At 36.3% G+C, this 16335-nt stretch overlaps 2 long non-coding RNA genes across 5 annotated transcripts; one reads left to right on the top strand and one right to left on the bottom strand.

The window, feature by feature from the left end:
* Positions 1–1515: 1515 nt before the first annotated feature.
* On the bottom strand, positions 1516–2388 carry LOC145615665 (uncharacterized). Its single transcript, XR_014107312.1, has 2 exons — positions 2249–2388; positions 1516–1848 (listed from the first exon to the last, which is right to left on the bottom strand). It is a non-coding gene; the product is annotated as an uncharacterized LOC145615665 (long non-coding RNA).
* A 405-nt stretch (positions 2389–2793) lies between these two features.
* On the top strand, positions 2794–6191 carry LOC145615477 (uncharacterized). Of its 4 annotated transcripts, XR_014107283.1 has the most exons (8): positions 2794–2963; positions 3229–3295; positions 3641–3745; positions 4150–4442; positions 4638–4796; positions 5323–5455; positions 5578–5634; positions 5991–6191. It is a non-coding gene; the product is annotated as an uncharacterized LOC145615477 (long non-coding RNA). The 4 variants fall into 4 exon arrangements; XR_014107284.1 differs by having other exon boundaries at positions 2794–3295; positions 5315–5455; XR_014107281.1 differs by having other exon boundaries at positions 2794–3295.
* Positions 6192–16335: the final 10144 nt, after the last annotated feature.

Consider the following 16335-nt stretch of genomic DNA (forward strand, 5'->3'; position numbering starts at 1 on the left):
GTGGCTTAAAGCCATGAAATCCAGAATGGACTCCATGTCTATAAAGATGTGTTAGTCCATGATAGTCTTACAAATGGGGTCAAACCTATTAATTGTGTAAGCCTATTCGGATTATTTTAGTTATGGAGATAAAAAAAATCACCTTCATGAAATGTTCTTGATAGATAGTATGTATATGATACAACCTAAAAGTTTTGAAATCCAAAAAGTCCTAGAAAGTTTTGCAAACTTCAGAAATTCATTTATGGATTGAAGTAAGCATCAGGGAGTTGAAACATTCATTTTGATTAGGCAATCAAACAGTTTGATTTCCTTAGTAGAACGAAAGGGAATCTTGTAGAGACAAGAAGTTTAGTGGGAGCAATTGATCTTTTCAGTCTTGTATGTAGTTGACATATAGTTCATATGAAATGACATATCAATGCTTGAATAAGTCAAGCAGTGGTTAGAAAGATTATTTCTATATGAGAGACTTAGGAGATGTTGAATGCATATTGGGAATCAAAATCCACGAAGTGAATCTTGAAGAATGATTGGACTTATTCAAGAGACTTATGTTGATAAGATTCTTTACAAGTTCAAGATGCAAGACTCTAAGAGAGGATGTCTTCCCAGGTCTCATGGAACTACGCTCAGTAAAACTCAGTGCCTTAAAAGCTAATAGAGTTGAGTTGTAAGGATGGTGTACCTTATGCTTTTGCAAAAGGGTCCATTTTATGTGCCATGATATGTATAAGTAAGATGTTGCATATGTAGTAGATTTCGAGCAAATTCAAGATTAGCATGCAAAAAGCTACTTAGAGCAAGTCCTTGAGTACTTAAGAAGGACTAAAAGGAATGTTTGTAGTTTAAAGTGGCAAAAAAAAACAAGTTATCAAAAGGTTATACGGATGCAAGTTTTCCAAACAGGCAAGATAATTCTAGATATTGATCTAGATGCATATTTATGTCTGGATGGAGAAAGGACAGTAAGCTTAAAGAGTTCAAAGCAGAGTGCTGTTGCATACTCAATGTCAGAATATGTGTATTTAGCCGTTGTAGTAAAAGTGGTTAACACTAGTTGAAAAATGGTAATTGGCACCGAGCAATGGCCACCGGTTTAAAAAACCGGTGGGAAAAAAAGGGAAAAAATTGGCGGGATTTTGAGGGAAGAGTATTGCCACCGGTTCAACCGAACCAGTAGGGAAAATGTTAATCTCACCGGTTTTGAACCGGTGGCTTTGTTACCAAAAAAAAACGCGCCTCTTAGCTAGGGCTGGCAATCGGATCAGGTCGGGTCGGGTTCGTGTTCGGGTCAGCTGATTTCGGGTCAGCTACACCCTGACCTGAACCTGATCCATTTAACATTTCGGGTTGAAAACCTCAACCTAAACCTGATTTTTTCAGGTTCGGGTCAACCTGAAAATGACCTTATTTGACCTGAATTTTTGTTTGGGTTTTAATAAGGTTATGTTAACCTGAAAATGACCTGAACAAATGAACAACCTAATTTTTCAAAGTTTCAAACCACCTAAATTTTTCAAACCGTCATTTTTTCAAACAAACAAGAGCAAAGGTTCAAACATTTAGTGCTTCAATCATAACAAATAGTCCAAAATAAAACGCATAGTCTAAGTAAGGTGCCTAATTATCAATTACAAACCAAGAGTGTACTAAACAAATTACAATTCAAAACACAAGTTCATATATTCTAGTTCTCAAATAAGATTAGAGGATGCAATAGGGCTTTCAATTGGATCAAGATCGGGTGACATATGGGGCGACAGGGCGTATCATTCTTGTTCTCCACTCACTCAAGCTTCATAATTGACAAAGCATTTCCAATTGAACATGGTTGGACATTACTTCCTGCCAACAGTACAAAGAGCAATTAAATTTCATATCATGCGTTTTCATAAATTAGAATAATGAACAATTAAACCTCATGTTATAACATGCATTTCAGTCACAAGAAATAAAGGAAATTCTTGAGCAATTTCGAATATAACACGATGAAAATTAACACTTAAGAACACATAAATTCATAAATTATTAAAAATAAACAACAAAAATACATAAACTAGCAATACGAATTCGCATAAATACATAAATTATAAATAATTAAACAACAAAAATACATAAACTAGCAAGATCAACTCGTATAAATTCATAAATTAACAAGTATAATTTGTATACTTGTAAAATAACAAGATCTATTCGCATAAATTCATATATTATCAAGAAGAAGCATGAAAAAATAGTTAAATACCGTATGAGAGTGAGAAGATAGTAGAAAACCTCGAATTCAACAATGGTGGAGTAGTCGGATTCAAAAATGGTGAATGGATTTTAGAGTTTTTGAGGAGAGAGAAAATTGAAGAGAGAGAAGTTCTAAAACGGCTGAAGGAATGAAATGAGGGGAATGAATAAGATTTTTAGGGTTTTGATAATATATATGAAAGCCTCATTAGTGAATTGGGCTGGGCTTTAGAAATTTAGATGGTTTTTACGATTTATTTATTTTTGTAACTTAAATTATTTCGGATTATCAGGTCGGGTTCGCGTTGACCCGACCTGACATTGACCTGATTTTTTTTTTTCGGGTTAAGTGGGTCGTTTTCGGGTTGGGGTTTTCAACCTTAACCTAACCCATTTAATTTCGGGTTCGGGTTCGTGTCGACCCATTTAAGTTTTCGGGTTGAAAATCTCAACCCTAACCCGCTTTTTTCAGATCGGGTTCGGGTCGGGTCAGTTTTTGCCAGCCCTACTCTTAGCTTCTTCTTTGTTCTCTTCATTGCACTTCTAAACCCTAGCCTCTTCATCTACTCTCTCTCTCTCTTCTTTCTCCTCTGCTTCTCTCTCCTCAACTAGCTAGATCTCTCTGCTTCTCAACAACCATCATCGTCGCTGCCATCTATATGCTTCTCTCTCGTATTCTCCCTTGCCTCCTCAAACTCGCACTCACATGCATGAAGCCACCGCCGGTCAGATCTCGAAGCCACCGCCGCTTTCCCTTTCCTTTTCTCTCTCCTTCAATCTCTTTCTCCATAACTGCGCCGCAAGAAAATCCATCGATGGCTAGGGTTTTTTGAAACAATTTTCATTCAATTTATGCAATTTATCTCCTTTTTCATTCAGTTTTTGTGAAATTTCACAATTAATCTTGCATTTTTTTTTTTGTATTCTGTAACTTGATGTTTAAATTTCAATTTTTGCCGATTTATTGATTATTTTTGTGCTAATTTGTAGAGGATTGCGATTAAAGGGTGAGGCATGGAGGTACTCTGTAATACGAATCAGGCTCAATTGAAAAGAGGTACTCCTTGATGTTTAATTCTTGTTTCTGTTTAATGGGTTTTATCTTTTTCTCATAATTTTGGGTTTTTTTATTTGCAATTTTTGTTGGAGATTTTGGTTTTGTATGGATTTATTTCATGAAATTAATCAGTTTGAACCTTTATAATTATTGATTGTTGTCTCTTTGATTGTTTTAGTTGCTATTATTATGATATTTGGATGAAAAATCTCGATATTTGATGTTGTTTTGTCAATTTGTTGATATAATTTATGTGGGAAAATTTGTTTAGAGCTGCAAAAATGGGTTCTTTAAGATAGTTCGGTTATTGAAGAGAAAGAGTAATGTACTGTTGTTGAATGTCAGGGCACAATCACCCCAAATGCTTGTCGTGCTGCTAGAATTTGAGCATTCGCGGTGTTTATGGCCATGATCATAGTGTTTATGGAATGTGACCACGCGTAATTTCAGGTTCTAAAAGTTTTGTTTGGTTTAGAATTGATGTTTACTTTCTTCCTATTTGACTCTTATGGCTACTGTCTTGGCTTTGAATAATGCTTAGTGTACCAATCGTGTTCCAAAACAATTTAATGTATAATTGTTTAATATGCAAGAGTAATTGTGGGAATGGCATGTCATTTTGAGATGTGAAACTTTGCTGGGTTCATAATTATTTCTTTGACTGGTCTTCAATCCAAGTGTATGAAGTTTGGATGAACTTGCAATGTCCCCTTGTTTTGACCAATTTTTTATTAATTACTTTTTTTTATTCTTGTACTCATTAGCTTTCTCTTACTCATGTTTGTTAGCTGTAAAGATATCTACAATATATTAAATTAGTCATTATTCAAAATTAATCTGCATCCAATTTATAGGCAAGGCATGGAACAAGAGCCCCTACTAAGAAACGAATAAGGGAAATGGATAGGCTAGCCACTTCACTGCAAACACTCATAGCAAATGCAAAAGAACGTAAATTATCTTTGGATAATGTTCCTGCTTGGCTTCTTGAATGGACATCTCCATGGAAGGGAAAGGTAAAGGGCGGAGTTTTGATTGTCAAGGGAGAAGAGGAACCTTATGATCTTGAAATAGGATTCGAGAAAAATATCCAAATCTATTAAATGATGATTACCACCCTGATGTGTATACAATCAAAGCAACTCAGGTAGTGACTTAGTCCTTTTTGACTTTAAATCACCTTTTTTTTTCAATACTCTTTTTAATCTTGGATGACATGTACCATTAATAATATCCAAATTATTACATTTCAGTGCTTATTTGTCTTCTTTCTGATATGTGTTCCCATCTCTTAATAAGGGCTTATGATACTAGTTATGTTATTTTCTTCTGAATGGTTCAGGTTCCTCGGGCATCTGCTAGTGTTGTGGGCTTTTCAATGGGGCTGTTCAGTGAGAGAAGAAGCCTTGGGCCAGGGAAACATCGGGCTTTTGCTGTTAGCACCGAAAGTCGTGCAAGTGACTTATTACTGAGGTTCTTTGATTCCTCCCAAAGCTATAAGGTGGGCGTTTGAAGCATTATTGATTAGTTGTTTTGTATAATTCTTTCTTTGGAAGATGTTATTTTGTGTTGAACATACATGGATTTATTTTAGTAATCTCATATGAGGAATTCCTCAGTATGTTGTTCCTCAAATTGGCTTGATTTCCTTGTCTTAGCATGTAACTTAAATATTTGTCCATGTCACCTAATGATTTATCATGATAACCATCTTGAATATACTAAATATGCAATCCTTGTAAATATGTAATCTGCATAAGTTTGTTTGTTTCTTGAGGTTGGGTTGTCTCACCAGGTTCTCTATGGAATGCATGTATGTTTTTCCTGTGCTGGTAAATTTTTCACCATGTATATTTTCAATTCTAATATGTTGCTCTTATAAAGTTACCATAACACTCAAATTGATGGTACTTGGCCCGTGGACATTTTGAAATCATGTAATATGATCACTTCTGGTTTGTGTGGTTAAAGTTGTGCGTTTTCACCTTGCTCCACTTTCTTGCTCTCTAAATGTTGTAGAACTACAGGAAAAATGAGGAGACTGCAGTTGAGAAGATAAAGGAGCCTATTTTTGATGAGATCACTCATGCCTTAATCGGACGCTATGGGTTGAATTTCACCAGATAAGATATATCTTCTCTCTGGTTTTAATGCAAGCAGGTGTGTGTACATGTGAAATCATAATTTATTAGATGTATAGTAGATATCTCTTCTTCTTCTTTTTTTCTTTACTTTTTCTTTTTTTTCTCTATTTGTGTGACAACTTGCTTTTGTTATGGCAGGAAGCATCATTGCTAGACATAAATTATCAAGCTTGTGGTCTTTTTAATCTGACTGAGGTACATGGACTTGTAGTTCTCCCTTTGTTGCATTCATCCTTATATTTTTTCATTTTTTATGGTTGTTTTCTTGTGAATGATGCATTGAATATTAGAACTATAAGTGGCATTAGATGTAGTTGGCCTGGCAAGGCTGCAGCTACTGCTGCCCTGCCGAGGCTGCTGCTGCTGTAGGTGGCCTAGCAAGGCTGCAGCTGCAGCTGCCCTGCCGAGGCTACCACTGCAGGTGGCCCAGCAAGGAACTTTGATCCTCTTGTATTAAAAACTTGTCTTATTCTATTTGTTAAGATTCGCGTTTTTAAATTATATAAAATTCATTAACTAATCTCAATCCCTATTGCTTTCTTGATTTGCAGGTTCTAGAATTTCATCTAAGAAGTTCAATTTGTTTTACTAAGATATGGGGCTGCTTCTGTGCTGCTCCTTATGTGTTGTTGTTCTGCACTTCTGCTACTGTGTAGCTGCATATGTTTGTAACCTTGTAATTTATTTTAATTTTGTAGAAAAAAATTGTAATATTACAACATTTTTTTTATGAAAATATGTAAGTTTATATATATGTTAGTGTTTATTTATCAATTTAAGTGAAAAAAATGCAAAAAAAAAAAAATGCAAAAAAAAAAAATGCAAAAAAAAAACATTTGTTTAGTCATTATAGGCACCGGTACGGTTTTGAACAGGTTCCGGTGCCAATAACCCCTTAAAAAAAACCCCAAGAATGGTTATTGCCACCGGTTTTAAACCGGTGTCTTTTTAGAGGAGTATTGCCATCCCCCTGAATGCCCAACGATTCAAAACCGGTGGCATAGGGGGGTTTTGAACCGGTGGGAAAATGTAATTTTCTACTAGTGAAAGAGGGATTTTGGATCAAATTGTCATGTGACTAAGAGAATGCCTTTGCACATAACAAAGGAGCTAGGGTCACATCACAAATCCAAACTAATAGATATGAGATATCACCTCAGTTATGAGATCATTGACCAGCGGGAGGTCATGTTCTGCAATGTTTTATTATTAGTGAGAAATCACTAAACCCCTTCCATAGACTAAGGTATGAAAGTCATATGAAAGTCTTGGATTGAAGCAAGTTATGTAATTTAAGTTGTGTATGTTTTGAGAAAACATATTACATATGAAATGCATCAATTTGCAGAATTATGTTTAAAACAAAACTTATTATTTCTCTTATTTAATTATGGTATTGTAAATTAAATAAAATTTCCAAAATAATTATGAATTGATAGGCTCATCAGGTTGATGACCTGGTGAGTGAAACCCCATAGGTGAACAAAATTCATATATTATTTAAATTCCTAGTTCAAAATCATTAAAGTGAACACAAGTGATTTCAATAAATGGATTGGCATGTAAGATTGGTTGGATAGCGCAGTTTCATGGGCTATAGGAGCATAGTGATACTCGGTTAATCACTTGGATATACATGAATGATGCATGATCGAACTAATGACCTACTTTAAAGTATAAGTATAGAGCTTCTGGATATATTAGTGGATTCCTTTGACATGAGTGGAACATTGATTTCATTCAATGGATGTTATGAATGTGGTACACTCAAACGTCTGCCCGTAACTGGAGATTATAAAGGGTGTTTTCTGGTTATTTCAAAAGTTGAGTGGGATCCTTGTTGCCATAAGATTCGATTGAGTCTACCTATTAAATTAGAAAATGTGTCATGGCCGCTTGAAGAGGGAGAATTCATAAGATACGTGGCCGTGTTCAAATGCATTACCATTTGGTTTTGTAATTCAAACTCAGATTTCAAGAAACGATTTGTAGATTAATATGATATCGACATGTGATGCAATCATATTATCAAATCGACACATTGACTTAAAGAATTTGAATATTGCACACTGTAGACACCCATTTGTGTCTCCCCAAAACCAAATCCAGTGATGAATACCTTTCGCGTCGAATCATAATCGAATGAGGTGAAAGTGTGGAAAGTCAAGTGTTGCGGTTTAGTTTTATTAAAAATTCTCTTCTCTCTGTTTTCGAAAACCCACTCTATTTTATAAAAACGTCCAATCCAGTTTAGTTTGGTCCGTGATAAGGGTCCAATAATGGTGTAGTTGGATGGGGCTTTAAAAGACCTTTCCAACGATATATTATAAGCCCAATTCCGATGAATAATGAGGAAGTTATAGCCAAAATACTAAACTGGGCCCAAACCGGATTTTACCTACGACCCAATGATCATGAGGAGGGTCCAAAGGTTTAATCCTATTCCTAAACTAATTAGGATTGATTAGAATCTTCTATAAGTTTCTAAAATATCTTAATTATCCTTTTTTGAAAAGATAAGATTATGGAATTTGATTTGAATATAAACTTTCCTTGTTTAAAACTTTCCTAATTCTATTCGGATTTAAAGATGTTCAAAGATAGTCAGATATTATTTTCGTGCCTCATATTTTTTATCCAAATATTATATGGTTGGATAGATATTGAAATCATCTTTCCAATGATATATTATAATATTAATTCCGAGCTATAACGAAAAAGATATTAAAGGAATACGAAACTCTATCCAAAACTGACACCCTTTCACTATTTCGGCCATATATTTTTATCTACAAAAGATTTTAATCTGATTCTAATTTCATTAGAAATTAGACTTCAAGAGCTTTCCAAAGACATGTTATATGACTTATTTGGACTTCTGTATCAACAGATATGATAAAAACAAAATCCGCAAAAAATTGTCTTGTCGCGAAACGACAAGCCTGTCGCCTCGCGACAAGATAAATGTCTGGCGATAGGTCTAGTTTTCTGGCAACAGCGTGTAGTTTTATTCCTTATCAAATTCTATGATTTTCCGGACTATTTTCTTATAAATAGGGTCCTCGACCTCTGTTTTTATTCATCAATTCTCATCTACAATCAACTCTCATCAAGAATTACTTAATTCTTTCTCTCTCTCTCTTTCTAAACTACCTTTTTTTTTAAAACACAATTCCGCATTCTCAGGATCTTGAAACACCTAGCCAAATTCGAAGTTGCCTTCGCCCTAGACGTGAAAGGTTTAATATTTTCTGAGGGTTTGGTCCCAAATCCAGTCTAAATTTTTTAACTCTTTCTTTCAATTATTTAATTTAATTCTTTAATTATTCTATATTATTTTCATTGAAGTTTACTAACTTGTGTATTTTTGTTATTAGAAAGAGGTACGAGGCGTCAAAGTAAGTAGATTAGCTTACTCTCTATTTCTTTCACAATGTAGAAAGCATCTTTATTATTGTTTTATGATTCCTAGTATCATGTTAGGATGTTTAATATTTCTAGTATCATGTTAGGATGTTATTTTATGCTTTCTAGTATCATGTTTAAGATGCTTTTTATTCTTTTCTAATATCATGTTAGCATGTTAGTACCATGTTAGGTTTAAAGCTTTGATCTTTATTGTTTAGTGACATGCTAGGGTTTGTTATTAATCTTGTTAGTATCAAGCCCAGGATCTTGCTATTATTTAAGCTTTATTATACCTTGTCATGATTATCATTATATTATGATTATTATTACTGATGATTATTATTTATGTTGCTTGATTATATTTTTATTGTTATTGCTTGATCACACCTTTTATGCATGTTAAAGGGAATTTGTACTTGAAATCACGCTTAATAAGATAATTATTAATTTGGCTTAGGCTAATATGATTTTAATACAAGTGATCGCCAATAATAGAATTATTTGTGCATTAATATCCAACCAACATAGATAAACAGGGTAGGTTTAATATAATGTTTGTATGTTATTCGAAAAGCGTACATGAATACGAGCAGAACAAAGTAGATGCCTATTTTATAGGGCGGGTCCTTTCTTTTGTAGATTGGATTCGTACCCTCATCCCGAACCCTGTTTGGTTCAAGACCTTATGGAGTTGATGGTCCTTTTGGATTATCTTTTGGGTTTACAAGTTCCTAAAACTTGTTGGCGACTCTTTTGCTCTCTTTTCTTTCCCTTTGGAACGCCACCATACTTTAGTGTATGATCACAGTGGGGTTCAAGTTTGGGGTCATAATGCTTGAAATATTCCCTACAGTTTTTGGCGACTCCACTGGGGAGGATTTCTATTTATATTCCTGAAATTTATTTTGGCAATTATTTAGAATGAGCGGATGAGACTCGAAAAATTCTAAGTATTTCATGTGCGTAATTTGATTAACATTATTGTCATATGCATTAAAAGGTTCTTATTGGGGGAGACCAATGAGTCAAAACATAGGATTTTTACACGTAGGAAATTTGAGAAATATCTTTCACGACTAGAATCGAAAAAACGCTGCGAAATCTGGAAAATTCTAAGAACACAGGTACCTGCCAAGGCATGTAGGAACTAGCGTCTAGAAAACAGGGCTTGTCGCCTGTAAAGAGCTTCTGTCGCCTGGCGACAGAGGTTCTTTTGCGGCGACAGTCCTGTAGTCTGGCGCCAAGTTCTTCCAATACCGAGCCAGGGATTTGCCTTCTTGTTTTGACCATTTCTAGTACTGTTGGCTCGATTCTACTTATTGATTGAGTTCTTTTCTCACTTTTCTGAACCCATATGTGTTCTACATATGGACATAACCCTCTGGGGGTTCACGCTTCATCTGCCCAATTGAATCCACTATATGTGCAACAACGGGTACATGCAAGTTTGTGAATCCACCAAACCATGGAGTCGAGTTCGATTTCATCACGAACTCGCGGGGTCCCGTCCATTCGCACCAACCCTCACGGTTAGGCTTGTGTGCAATGCATACGGACTCATAACCATGGACCCTTTTTGAATTAACCCATATCCTTGAACTTTAGAGAACTAGAGCCATGGTTAGGTTGCAAACTCATTGCATCATTTTGTGACTATATGAACTACTTGTGCATCCTTGTTGTGCATACTATATATGTGTTAACCGTTTGTTTGACTTGTGGATAAGATTAAATAAATTGACTAATGACTAAAAGGACTTTGTCTAATTAATCAATTAATTAATTTTGAATTAATTAAAGGCTAATAAATTAATCAACTTGACTTAGTACGACTTTAGGCATGTTCACCTAGAGTAAAATTACTGGAAACAGTCCAGATTGATGTTCCAGCAATGGCACAGAAATTTAGGCTGTGGCGCCTCTGTTTAGTGTCTGTCGCCTGGCGACAGGCTTTAAACAGTGGCGACAGTCCTGTCGTTTTAGCGACAGTCCAGTTTCTTGCTCGAGTCACCACGACGAGTCTAATTAAACAGTCTACTAATCAGTTTACCGATTTATTAATGGTTCAAACCACGTCCAAGTCTTTAATTGAGTCTAGGCACTTAAAGTCCAATGGTCATACACTAGAGTCAAAGCATGTCACTCACACACATTCATAAAGCACACACATATCATGTTTGTCACACTATGACCATGTCTAGAGAGTCTTGCATGCGTGTTTTCCGTCATTTTTGTTAGGGGGGTAAGTCGGGTATTAATCCTCCAATTTAAAAATTCATTAAACCTTCCCCTAAAATATATACCCTATTTTTGCTTCTTATTTTTAATTTTAAACCATAAAGTCAAGTCAATTAGAGTCGAGTATTAAAACAAATATGGTTTAACTTACAGCGCGTGGACAAGAAGGGAAGGGCGTTTAATCAAGGACAACACTTTCGTTCAAATCTTACTTTTTGACAAACCGGTTAGTAGGAAAAGGAAAGCTAAGAAGATAATGGCTAGTCAAGAAGAGCTTAATGAAGTCAAGGGAGAGGTAGCCAACTTGGCTGAGACATTGAAAAACTTAACTCTGCAAATGAATGACCCTGCGAGACAACAACAAATGGACCTAATCCAGGAAAGCTTGGGCAAGCTGTCCAACGACTTTAGATTCCAAGGGATTAGCTCACAAAGGGTCTCGGTGGATAAGGACCTTCTCCCGCAGAAGTTCAATCCCAACGACATCCCTAAATTCAAGCCTATGGACAACCCTTATTTTCATTTAAGAGCTTTTGAAACCTAATGAATATTAAGGGAATGGATAAGAAGGCATTTCATTCTGTATTCTCTTTATCATTAGAAACTGCGTGTCAACAATGGTACTTTTCTCATGACAAAGAGAAGACCTCTAATTGGGAAGAAATAAAAAATGCTTTCATCAATAGATATAAATGTAACATTCAAGTTGAAACTGACCATAGACAGCTTGAGATGCTAAGACAAAAAGAAAATGAAAGTTTCACTTCCTTCTTCAACAAGTGGAGGGAAACTTCCGCTAATATGATTGAAGTCCCTACTGAGAAGGAGTCTGTGAGGTTGTTTATCAAGAATTTACAAGAGAAGTATTCGAAGCATTTGAGATATCAACACAACTTGAACACTTTCAAGGCAGTCTACGACATAGGCATAGAGATTGAAGATGACCTTGCAAAACAAAAAGCTACTAACAATAGTAACCATAGTGGCTGGAAAGGAAAGAAGAACGACAATCCTTCTTCTTCTGAAAGCACCCACTCTAGTAACAATGTTAGTACCTTTGACCTCAATGAAGTCTTAGCCATGAATAACCAAGAATCTAAGAAAGAATTAAGGAAAGAATTCACCCCTATTGGGATGAGCTATGATGTTGCCTTCGATCGATTCCACACTAAGGGGCTCATTACTCCCATTGGACCTATTCAAGATCCCGCACCTGAAAAGAGATTGCCTAGTTGGAATCCAGATGCACATTGCAAGTACCATCAAGGTAGGGGTCATACTACTGAGAGCTGTTGGAAGCTAAAGGAGGCCATCCAATATTTGATCGACAATAACAAGCTTCCTATACCTCCAGTCGGCAAGAAAACCGAGTGATGATAAAGCACAAGACAAGAGGCGGGCTTCAACGACAAGATTTCGTGACCTCTTTTTTCTATTTCTTTTTTATTCTTTTCCCCAATAAGTCTAGCATAGGCACCTTTCATTTTCCCCTAGTTTTTACTTTGTAGGACTTTCATTTACTTTTTTCCTTTTAATAAAATGAGCATTTTATTTTCTTGCATATGATCATTGCATTGCATTGTCAAAAAAAAAAAAATAAAAAAAAAAATCAAGGTCGAACTAAGCACAAGGTATACCAATGATTTGAGGCACCTCTTATAGCCATATCTTATCACTTTTACCTTTTACACTTCAAATGTACAATCCTTTTTTGATAAAACACTTTGAGCCTCGTCTAACGATAGACCTTTCTTTCTTCAACCCACATCTACCTCACCTTGGGATGGGATGGTGTGTAACTTATGCAATTTACAAATATGAAAAGCTTGAATGATCTCAAAATAAAAAAAATATAATACAAAAAAAATAAATAAAAGTGTACAAAAGGGCAAGTGTTCCAATGTCTTTGATATGAAAATATCTTTGATAAGAACATGTCTCAGATTGCGTCTCTTATCGAGTGCTCGGTACGTGCCTGAGAAACATGAATGCCAAGTGAGTGATGGACCGCATGATCGGGATTGCCCACACTTATAAAAAAAAAATGCAAAAGCGAAAAAAAAGAAGAGCAAAAAATAAACAAAAAAAAAGGAAATAGAGCTCAAAAATGAGAAACCTCAAGCATAAAAATACAAAGATTCAAAAGCAAGGTTGCACACCTTGGGGGCTTATCTAGGGTCTTGAGCCTTTATCCCCTTCTTCTTCAACCTTTAGCCTAACCACGTTACAACCCTTAAAAAGACCTTTTTGAGGTATACACACACTTGTGCGAGGTTCGGCAAGAGCTGTGTTTGGCCTGATTCCTAAAGGATACGTAGGCAACCTCACATTGGGGTGCGGCCATAATAAAAATGCATTCATATTCACATTCACACACTTACACCATGATCATATCAAGGGATCTCCAATGCTCATCCCTATTTACTTAGAGCTAGACTTGGGGGCTTGATCCTTACATCAGTAGCCTACCTAGCCTAAGAGTCACCATTATTTGACTCTTATCAAATAATAATTTTCCATACACTTAGCCTTTGCAGCCTAACTTTAGTGTCACTTTCACACACATCACAGATACATGACCAAATAGACTTCCAATTAGGAACCCTTTGTCATGAAGTCTTAACATAATGTTGAAGCTTGCTTTATCATATCACACATCACTCATCACTCATAATCATCATTGCATCAAGAAGTATGAAGTACTTAGCCTCCGCGCCTAAGTTACCTTAATACTTTCATAATCGAGTCAACTAAGATAGTTTAGGAGGAATTAATCCTTGCACCTTGAGGGATAGTATCAAATGCATATACTTGATTAAGCTCATTCAACATGCACCATTAAACACTTCGATTCTTTTTCGCGTCTTTCTTTTTCGGGAGAAAGTCGGTACCCTCCACAAAAATGACGGAAAATTTTTGTTTTTGAGTCATGTACACATCGAGTCGAGTGCACACATGAGTCACACGTAGTTGAGTCATCATTAAGTCAAAGTTCACACCTTGAGTCATGTCAAGCCACATGTGTCAAACGCTTTGAGTCGAGTCATGTCAAATTAATGAGTCAAACAACACTAAGCCTTAGGTCAACCCTAAGATAATAAAAGATTAGCAAAGTCCTATAGTCTGAAATATAAATGCAGGTACATTCCAGCGAGCAAGAATATTTCCGGATTTTTTCGAAAAATCGCAAATATAGATATATGAGATTCTTTCAAGATGAGAGAAGTTTGAGCAAAATTATGAAGAGCCTTAATTTGTAAAAGATTTGAGAGAATTTGGTTGTAAGGAAACGACCAAATTGAAAGTTTGGAGCGAAACCAGGCAATGAACAGCAGCAGCAGAATTGAAAAAGAAATCTGTCGCCAAACGACAAGGTTGTCGCTTGGCGACAGAGCGATATTGCGGCGACAAGCACTTTCGGCTTGCGCTGGTGTGGCGACAGGTCACGTGGCTTCATGATGTGGTCATATGGACCTAGTGCAGAAGTTTGGGTTCCTTGGTACGCCAGTTAGCCCCTCTAAGCAATTTGACATGATTTAGTGATCGACTCGATTACAATCACAATGAGTGATCGACCTGACAAAAGATCGTCTCACTTAGCTTAAAGTGCCTAAGCATTGGCTCATCGCAAGCACCGAAGTAACGATTCACAACGATTTCCTAGGATGGAAGAAGATTTGAAGATTCAAGAAGACGAAGCTTTCAACAGGGGGGGGCTTTAAAATTTAAAGGGTCTCACTTGGATTTGAGAAGGACGGTTCAAGATGAAGAGACCTTCAATAGCTTTCACTATGATTGGGGAGGTTATTATTATATTTGAGAAGAACGATTCAAGATGAAGCGGTCTTTGATAGCTTTCGCTAAGATTGTGAAGGTTATCACTTGATTTGAGAAGATAGCACGAGATGGGCGATCTTCGACGACCTTCACTAAGATTGTGGAAGTTGTCATCAAGATTTGAGAAGATAGCACGAGATGGGCGGTCTTAGAAGACATTCGCTAAGATTGTGGAAGTTGTCACCTATATTTGAGAAGAGCGGTTCGTGATGAGGCGGTCTTCGACGACATTCGCTAAGATTGTGGAAGTTGTCACCTATATTTGAGAAAAGCGGTTCGTGATGAGGCGGTTTTCGATGACATTTCGCTATGATTGGGAAAGTTGTCACCATGATTTAAGGAAAAGCTCGAGATGTAGCAGCAATGATAGACAATGTTCCCTAGGACGTGGAGAGTTGTCACAAATTCTGAAGATGGCGAGATATGGTCACCTTCGACGGTCCCTCAAGATAAAGAAGAGATTGTCTATAGCGGCGACGCACTGCCGTGGCGACGTACTGCCACAACCCTGAAGATGACGACGTACAATTATTTTCGACGATGTTCCCGAGATACTGTGGAGGATTGTCACCAAGAAGTGTTGAAGATGACGACGCAATATTACCTTCAAAGATGGCGTTCTCTAGCTTGTAGAAGGTCGTCAAAACGAAATACAACAAATTGGTTACCTCCAGAGATGTGTGCTCGACGGTGCAAGATACGCGTTTCTTAACTCTTTTATCTGTTTAACTAACATTGTTTGCAGGTATCGGTGTTACAAGAATGATTTGGGATCGCAGAACATTCTGAATCATTCTCCGTCCCTATCGATACTTTGACTTTTGTTTTCGAAACCTAAGTTTCTCCAAACTCAGTCAAAGTGGGGGCTTCTGTAGACACCCATTTGTGTCTCCCCAAAACCAAATCCAGTGATGAATACCTTTCGCGTCGAATCATAATCGAATGAGGTGAAAGTGTGGAAAGTCAAGTGTTGCGGTTTAGTTTTATCAAAAATTCTCTTCTCTCTGTTTTCGAAAACCCACTCTATTTTATAAAAACGTCCAATCCAGTTTAGTTTGGTCCGTGATAAGGGTCCAATAATGGTGTAGTTGGATGGGGCTTTAAAAGACCTTTCCAACGATATATTATAAGCCCAATTCCGATGAATAATGAGGAAGTTATAGCCAAAATACTAAACTGGGCCCAAACCGGATTTTACCTACGACCCAATGATCATGAGGAGGGTCCAAAGGTTTAATCCTATTCCTAAACTAATTAGGATTGATTAGAATCTTCTATAAGTTTCTAAAATATCTTAATTATCCTTTTTTGAAAAGATAAGATTATGGAATTTGATTTGAATATAAACTTTCCTTGTTTAAAACTTTCCTAATTCTATTCGGATTTAAAGATGTTCAAAGATAGTCAGATATT

Source organism: Chenopodium album, chromosome 25 (assembly GCF_948465745.1).
Source record: "Chenopodium album chromosome 25, dcCheAlbu1.1, whole genome shotgun sequence".
NCBI lineage: Eukaryota > Viridiplantae > Streptophyta > Magnoliopsida > Caryophyllales > Amaranthaceae > Chenopodium > Chenopodium album.